A 9,552-nucleotide genomic window follows, 5' to 3' on the forward strand; every position below is an offset into this window, starting at 1 on the left:
CTATCAGAACCTGGGAACATGAAGGTTGGTGGAGTTCAGCATTTTGAATCCCTGCTGCTCTCCCAGCTGGGCAAAACATATCAGTGCTATTCCACCAGCTCCACTTGGCTTTAAAATTCTCTTGGGGCTTCCAGAAAACTGAGGGGGGATTTCACATGAAATTTGGATTTCACATAAAATTCGTTCCCAAAATCAGATGGGACCTGTTTTGCTGAAGCCTCATGCAGAGCTTAAATGGCACCAGTGCAAAGATTCATTTTGATTTTGGCAGGTTTTGTATTTTATCTCCTACCTATCTATAGAGACATCTTGTCTTCCCCTTCTGGCAGGTGGTGGCTCAAGAAACAACTTCAGAATTACTGCTCTTTAAGGATCAGGGAAACTATTCTCACACAAGTTCTAAAATTTCAGAGCTGTTCCTTCCAAATAAACTCGTGACTGGCTCTTTCTAGTGCCAATTCTGACTGTTGAGTGTTGTACAACCTGTTACATTTCTCATTTCTTGTCATTACAGTGGCTTTCTTTTTGTTTTCTGTTCATTACGTATATATTGTTTAGAAGATAACAAACCTTTCCCTCATTTCTAACAGCTCAGCCATGCTTACCCAGCACTAACTTGATTTAATTTCTTACCAAGGGCCACAGGGAGATTGAGGAGGTGCTCTTCATTAGTCTCTCTTGTAATTATGTTTCTAAGTCTGTTTTCTAAAATAGCTCTCCCATGCCCCTGGTGCTGGGACTGTTTTGAATCTCATCAGTGTCTCATTATCTGACATTTTTTGGAACTGCTGGAACAGGTAAACTACCCTGACTTGGACACTCACTGGGATTTAAAGTGGGAAAAGGTGCAAGGCAATGAATTCATTTAGTGGTGTGTGAATTCCAGGATGGATTTGGTTTCTTTGAGCTTTGTGATGTTATTGCTAGCACATAACAATCCATACTTGTAATAAAAATGCTTAACTCCACTTAAATCCATCATAAGGACAGTAAAGACTTGGTTACATTGGCAGAGTCAATGTTTGAATTTTCTAATATTGGAAAGGTCTCTTTAGCTGCCTGACTGACTAGTTTTGTGGTGTGTGAGGGAGGCTGAGTTTTGCTGGTGTCCTATGCTTCAAATATAATTGGATTTACCTAAATAAGAAATTCCAGTACTCTCAAAGTCAGTCATAAAACTAGACCTTCATTATTCTTATGCCATAAACATGGCATACAAAAAACCCCTTAATTCAACAGTGAAAAGGATCAGAATGCCCCAACACAAGGCTACTGATTTATGGCAAATTTGATAACTGTACTTGTAACAAAGGCACCTGTTAAGTCAATGGTGACAATGCTTGACTATTCCAAGCTTGTTAATAGAGTTCATCCTTGTCAGAGACAGTGTATAGTATTTATTTCCTTTCATAGCTGAATATTTGATATGTGTGAAGTTGAGTATAAAACAACTTCTTTAGTTATTTTATTTATATTATTTTATTTTATTATATATTATTAATATTTTTAATAATTAACTATTTTATTAATAGTATTGAAAACTATGACAACAATATGCAGAAGTTGAGAGGGTTTTTTGGATGTCTGGTAGTAGCAAATATGCCAGATCAGTTCAGTAATGTCAGTTCAGGTCCCTATTTTTCATATGCCCTTTGAACACACAAACCCTTCTTTTCAGCCTCCTGATGAGGTTTTACAAACTAAAACCTTTACATGTGTCTAAGCTACATATTTATCAGCTGTCTAGGGTGAAATAGTTCTTAAATCACTTTAACATATGTTCTGGTCGAACAATGTTGTTTTACTTGCCCTTCATTTTAGTTTCTTTGTTGACAAAGGATTTTGACGAACCCATTTGAGGTTTTTCCTCTCCTGATCCCACCTCCACTGGCCTGACAAACTGGAACTGCTCTCCCAGAGATACAGAACAGGGAAAGCATGTGGTGCTTGTATGATTCCATGCAACTTGGATTGTGGTATTTTTCTTAAACCAGCACAGATTTCCAGCCTTCCCTTTGAACATAACCCCTTGGATAAGGATTCTATTCCCCACTGATGAGCAAATCCAACTTAGGGGAGTTGCATCAGGGCAGAAATTCCTATATGGCTGTATAAGGAGATGCAGCATTAGCAGTAAATTAGCAATAAACCCCCTCTGCTTTAAGGAAGAGTTCATTGGTGCCCAGAGGACTATAAATTATAGAAAAGGAAAAGCAAACCTGCCCTCTTGATCTTCCTTCTCCTGGGCTGATGGAGAGTCCTCTCAGCCAGTGCCACAAGGGTCCTGAGCAATATTTAAGCCTGGCATCCCTCAGTCTCCTTTTGGCCATGACACAGGTTGGATCATTGTCAACTCCTCTATTTCCAAAGGAATAGTCTTTGCTGCCTGGAGCTGGACAACCTCGTGTGATGGGAAAATTGAGGGAGGAGGCAGGGGCTGACCAGTGCTCACATTTTTCTTGAAGCAGTCATCAAAATTGGCATTTATTTGTGTCCCTTTGTGACACTTTTCTGTAAAGGCAAATTCCTCCCATCAGAAACTGGACTGAGAACAATATTACATTCTGCCTCGAGGTAAATCTGTCAGATTAACACCACCTATAAAAACAGACAGCAGCTCCTTGGTTTACTAACTTTGTACAAAATGCAGCTCTCCAGGCATACCTGAGTTTTGGTGAGCAGAGGCACAGAACAAATGCAGGGTGCACAGTGAGTGTACAGGTGGCACCTGCTGGGATTTACAGACTCTGCTTTTGCAACTGCTTTGGCAATAATTGAGCACTCTCCCTTGGCTCGTGTTTTCTCCTCTACCTCATCTGACCCAAACTCTCTGACATGAGAAAACTGTGGGTTGAAGACTAGAGTGAATTAGATATATCCTATTTTGTTTTCTGTTGGAACTTTTCCACATTCTGATTCAATGTTCCTTCAATCTTTGAGATGCATCTCAGACTCTGCCATGACCTGAGAGCACTCCAACCTGTGGGCTCTAAACTTAATTGTGGAGATCTTTATTTCATTCCAAATCAGCGAGTACTTAATTAATTTGACAAAACCCTGCAGCTATGGCAAAGGAAGCTCTCTGCAATCATGACCTACAACCCTCTAAAAGCGACTTCCTGGGAGGTAACAAGTGTGGTTCAGACCCTTTTTTCACGTGTATTAGAGGAAGACCTTCTCTCATACCTCAAAGAAGTGTTTTAAGAAATGTGCCACATCAGAAAAGGCAATGGATCCAATGCTCCTTTTTGCACTTTTTACACAGAAAGAATGACTTAAGTGTTCACAATCACTTGTGCACTTTCTCCCCACGTTCTGACCCTTTACTCTCATCCCACCAGTTATATCTCCAAGGCTTATCATTCAATTATAATTCTTTTCCAGGTGCTGCACACATCTGGAACGGGAATGCCAGGAAATTACTGGAATTTGACTTGTACAAATAGGCTCACATCAACCCTACAAAATACCCTAACCTGGACCTCAATCCTCAGCTGCTCTTTGACACATCTCTCCCTTTACCTCATTCTCAAGCAGGACTTTACTGCTTTCCTAAGAAGTGCAACAGGATGCAGTGTTATATTTTCCTCTTTCTTACCCTATCATTCTCCACCCTCCTTGAGATGTACTTCCCCTCCAGTTATACCCCTCTTCACCCTTTCAACCAAGGTTCCATGACAACCTTCTACCTGTTACACAGTGAAAGGTGTGATCAGTGTGTGATCCACCCCCATGCAGAGTCTGCCCATCGGTCTCTGTGAGTGAATTTGGGCATCAGCAAAACAAGCACACGTTTCAAAATGCTTTTTCTACCCCACCAGACAAATGAATGAGTCATCTCAACCCAATTATAGCCACGGAGATGCTCCCATGTTGATTGCAACAGAAAGGTAGTGCCTTTGAATCTCAAAAGGAACATCTATTATTAATTCATCCCCTTCAACTTGTTTTTTTTCCTTTTCTTCCACTGGGGGCCTATTAAGTCTTTTATCCAAGTCTCAAACTGCTGTGCTGTTTCTTATCACCTGGATCTTTTTGTTTCACCATCTGCTTTTCCACACCCTAAAAGGACCCAGACATCCTGATAAAATGCTGTTCCAGCTGCTGCCTTCAGACTGGTTGGAAATCTTCAGCAAGAATTTTCCTGTCTGGTAACCAGTAGAAGCCTCCCTAAATTCCTGCTGATTTATTCACCCAGCACAAAGTGAAACTTTCTACCACACTGGGTCATAAATATATTTTGAAATTTAAAATGATTGTGGAAAGGGAATTTTCACGACAAGCTCTCCTGAGTATGCTCTGACATTTCAAATCCAGTGGGGAACAGATACCCAAAATGTGCAAAAAACAATCCTAGTTCTGTAACTAGAGACGAATTTGGAATGTCTTCCTTGTTCTGAAAATCCTGAGGACAGTTTAATGTGAGTGTGATTTGTGTCTCTCTTGGGTCATCTCAGCTTTTTCAGCTTTTACTTAGCAACGTACAGCATATACTCATTTACAGACATCTCTGGCTTTGGATCAGCAGGAATCTCTTTAGAGGGGATTGAATTAATGTTCATCAAAAAAAGCAATTAAGTAAAAGCAAAGCATGATTAAGGACAAAGAGCAAAATACAAAGATGGAAGCAACAGAGACAGAAATAATGCAAATGGCCTGTTCAGCCCTCAAAAGCTCTTCCCCATGGCATCACTTTTTTTTCCCCAGGACTGCCCTTACTTTCCTGTTCTTGGCAAAATCTGTATTCATGTTTTTATCCAGATGTTAATGTATTAACGAATTTAATGCCAAGAGCACTGCAAAGGGATAATGTGACACGTTAATGCATTAATCCCAGAAGAATTAACCACTAAAAATGGAGGGATTCTCCCCAAGACTGAGTGGGCAATGGGAGGGTCGATATGAATCCCTTACAGGAGTGTGAGGTTTGTTTGAGGCCAATTCCAGGCCGAGGTGCTGGAGGTGCTCCTGTCATCCTGCTCCACTGGAGAATGGAACATCCATCAGCACTCCCTGCTTTGGGGAGCACGAGGGAAGGATATGCTGACGTTTGGAGAACAGCAAGCATTCTCTTTAATATTTTATATATTTGTCAAACAAGTCATTAAGCTTTTTTGTAAATGTGCTGTAATAACAATAAATATCCAGTGGAAGGACTCAGGTGATGAGTGTCCTACACTGCTGGGAATGGCAAGATTTGGTAAATTGTAGATTAAATCTCTTGAATTCTCTCAGTGTATAAGGACTGGCAGCTCTGGAATTGGTGCCCTCACAGTGAGAAAATGGAACAGCATCCTTTACACTCCCCCTTCACAGCCACCCTTTTCCTGTGTTTCTGAGAAGGTAATCTAAATATTTCAGAGGTCAGTCACACTCCATAAGCTTGTTGCTTTCCTGGGAGGTTAACACCTTTGACTGTGTTCTCAGTAATATATTCTTGAATATTTGATGTGTTTGAATGTAACTTAAGTCAGAGCTTGAAGAGGAGAGACATTTTCAAAACAAGGACCTAACAAAGCTCATTTGAGAAAAGAGGCAGGAGCCCCTGCAGTCAGGGATTCAGCACTGAATGAATGCAGATGCCTCTCTAAATAAAACTGAATTTTCTGAAGCAAATCTATGGGTAGAGCCCTTGAATACTTCTTGTTGTCTGGAAAAAAAGTCTGCCTGAATATGATTTAGCAGATGGAGAAGAAAAGGGCTACATGTAAAAGCTGTTGATTAAAAGAAAATGATAACGTGATAGGGAACAGAATTAATGAAATGATGCCCCGAGTGTGTGAGCTGTTAATGTTACTTTAAACAAAAGCATCATATAAAACATTAATTAGCATACAGAAAATTTAAGTAAGATAGCATCTAACTGATCTGTTTAACTGCTAAATGCCTAATTAATCTTATTAATATAGTCAACATTTGATGATAGATAAGGGAAATTAACTGCAGTTATTTGCCCTTCTATGTTTAGGGACAACTGTGGAGTCTTAGAAAGCATAGATATTCTAAAAAATCAACTTTTGCCTGTGTTTGGATATTTCTGAGATGTTTTCATGAAGAAGTTAAGAGCAGCACTTGCCTGGAAGGACAAGGAATGAGCTGCAGGACAGGACAGACACAGCAAGTCCCGTTTTCAAATGGATTTATTACCTTATTATCAGAGAGGTCTGGAGCCAAAGATATGGCTTAGAGCTTATAAAAGTAAATTGGTTTTCATACTTTCCTTCTTCTATTTATTTAACAGTGATTCTTCACCTATTTTTCTGTCTCTGCTTCAATTCTGCTACATTTCCAAATAATTGAAGCCTACAGTCTTTCAGTACAGCCCAGTTAGAAAAGAGACACAAGTTAGGGTTTAACAGTCCTGGTCATTATGTAGGATAGGCTTTGGTAATGATTACAAGAAAAAAAATAAAAATTAAAGAAAAAAAGCAGAGCTCTATTAAAAATCTTATTTTTGGTAAGCAATTTAAAAGTCAGCCATAAAATGTACTGAAACAAGATATCACAAATCAGCTCAGTGAGGTGCCATAAATAAGTATGTACCATGTAAAGACAGCTACCCTTTTTCAATAGCAGCCCTGAACTAATATCTTTGAAGAGAAACATTTGATTCAAAGTACAATTTGAAAACTAGGTACAGTATCAAACTTTAAATGTATTTTTACACACCAAAAACTTCCCAAACTTTATTCCAGTTTCCCATTTACTGAGTCATTCCAGGCAAATGACTGCCTTAGGCAAGAAACTTCACAGTTCTCACGATTTTTCAATATTTTTTAACTCCTCAAAGATGCTGATTTGGCAAAACAGAGGGGATATGAAAAATTCCACAATTCGAAATACTTTGTATTATAAAAAATTCCTGCTTTATAATTATCCCTAAAAGCACTTGGTGTTCATTGTATGCCTTAAAAGAGCCCTTGGTAAAGTCTGGATAATTTTTCATTCTGGGGAGTAAAGGAAGAAGTAAATTCTCTGAGATATAACCCAAAATTAATGCCAGAATTTGCCCTCCTTTTCTATGGTTTAAATACATTCAGCCATTTCATTATCTCCAGTGGTGAAAGTATTGTCCTACTTTGGAGGGAATTAATTCCCCCACGGCCTGGGAAGTGATTTGGTTTCCTTGAAAACCCTGTGCCTGATGCAAAAGGAAAAGGCAGAATGTTGTTTTGTCCCTAAGAATTGGTGGCTCAGGAAATAATCAGGTCCCATCAAAATGGTTTTTTAATGGTGCAAAAAAAGTTCCTGCACAATAAAGCTTGAGAGATATCAACCCTCTCAATAAAAACAAAACTTCAAGCAAGTAATGTTGTAACTGACTTCAGTGGATTATGAACTGCCTGAATTAACATGAGTTAATTCACTTTTTTTGGATCAAAGTCTTAAAAATTTTGACACACTCCTCTCTCTGTAGGAAGAAAACCTGGATTAGCTAACGTACCTTTGTTCTATTAAAAATACAGCCATTAAGGCATTTAAATTAAATATGATTAGTCAGCTCTGATTTAGACCTCAGCCTTTGTAGAGTTTTAATTATAGTACAGTATGTGAAACTCATATGCAAGTTTTGTTAACGATGCTCAGCGGCCATAAGTGTCAAAAAACACGAAATGGGTCTCTCTCCTCATGTAAATTCTTCAGGAAGCTAAACCAGTAACAAATTAAACCAATAAAATTGTCCAATTATTGATCTCTAACGTGATTAAAACAAAGTGGAACCTCTCCCATATCAGCAAATCTTTTCTCCTTTCTCAGGCAAGGAAATATTTTCTGCGTCTCTAAAATTATATCAATTCAAAAGTTTAAACTCAGGCAGCTCTAACAAGGCCCAAAGAATCAAAAAGGGAAAAATACTTCTTGGAAGCTGCATCTGTTGTCAGTCCATGAGAGGACTTGGAATTTGTGGTCTGAGAGGGGGCTGCCTGTGCTCCTCTGCTCCATGTTTCCAAACACTGACTACAAGCATTTCACTTTCCTCTGGGAAGCAATTCCTGATGGATTCTGGGCTGCCCTTTAACAGCAGGGATGCAGAGAGCTGCTGACAGAGAAAAACAGTCTATTAACTACTCCTTTGCTACCCTACAGTGAGAAAACAAACATACAAAACAAAGCACCTAAGTTACAATATTTCTAGAAGGAAATAATAAATAAATTAAAAAAGCATAAATAATAAGATAGGTTTTGAGTGAATACCAATAAAGATACAGTGAAAAATCACTAATGTGGCAGCTCTGTGATGCCAACCAAGAGCTCTCCGAGACAGGGATCAAAAGGAGAACAAATACTTTAAGGCAGAGGACTGAGATGGGCCATCAGGGTGGCAGTGGCTGGAGATGAGTGTCATCCAAGAGCTGGAATGAACTGATTTGAAAATAACCTATGAAAACCTGCAGGAAAATACTGAGATGTAGACAAGGGCAAACATGCAGAACAAGGACAGCTTTTTAAAATCTTTCCTTCGTGCACAATGAGCTTGTGGCTGAACTAACTTGTTTACAAGGATATTTTTTTCCAGTCATCTTAATCAGCCACTTCCACAAGTTCCTAGAAGCAGGAAAGCCTCAATGCTCATAAATGCTCATAAATAATGTGAGTTCATTGGTGTGACAGAGGAGACAGGAAACATATTATCCAATGTGAGCATTTATGGCAACCCAACAGCAACCAGAGAGAGGCTTATTACAATAAGGCTTTTTTAACAAGGGTTGAAGTTTTAACCAGAGCTAAAATCCCTGTGCCACATCCATTCCCTCAGCTATATCAGTTTTACATTTTTCATTAGCTTCACTGGCACAGATTTGGGCACTGGGATATAAAACACACTGCACTGAAAAGATCCCTCTGTGCAACTCTTAAATACTGCACAGGAACCAGAAACACCTGAAAATGTCAGTCCCCTCCTGCCCCTGAGCCAGGAGTGATTTAAACTTGCCAGTACAACCTGCTCTACCTCTGCTCCTGTGTCCTTGGATCCTGAGCAGCCACATCCAAAAATGAGTGGAGCCAATAAAAACATTGTGTTAGAGGAAGATAGTTGGGTTTTACTGGGTATAATTTCGCTGACATTAATGGAATTACTCTGATTTACTGTGCTAAAAGGACATAGAACTGTGTGGAAGAGATAGATAGGAAGTCTCTGAATTAGGACACGATCCTTTCAAATAAAACAAAAGGCAACTGAAGTATTTCCTTGCTCGTTTTAGCCAGTACATTTTAATGGCAACTCATAAATATTTATGAGGTTCATTTACATCCACATAATATTTGAGCTTTAATTGTTTAAGGACATTAAAACTTAATTTTAATAGGTGTAATATAATTTCTGAATTCTTAGTGTACCAGCTCAAGACTTTTAAAACTTAATGGCAATGATGGGGTTTGAATTGTGGGGTCAGAGGCACTGGCAAATGTGATTTTCCAGACCCATCTAAAATATCATTAATTCTGTTCTGTGCACATAAAACAATCTCAGTTATCTGAGCCCCAGTTTGTTTAACACATGACCAGTCCTTGAGACTCTCATCTTATATTCCTCAAATCAGCTTTTTC

The sequence above is a fragment of the Neopelma chrysocephalum genome, unplaced genomic scaffold (genome assembly GCF_003984885.1).
Source record: "Neopelma chrysocephalum unplaced genomic scaffold, ASM398488v2 Primary Assembly neopelma1_347, whole genome shotgun sequence".
In the NCBI taxonomy this organism is placed as follows: domain Eukaryota; kingdom Metazoa; phylum Chordata; class Aves; order Passeriformes; family Pipridae; genus Neopelma; species Neopelma chrysocephalum.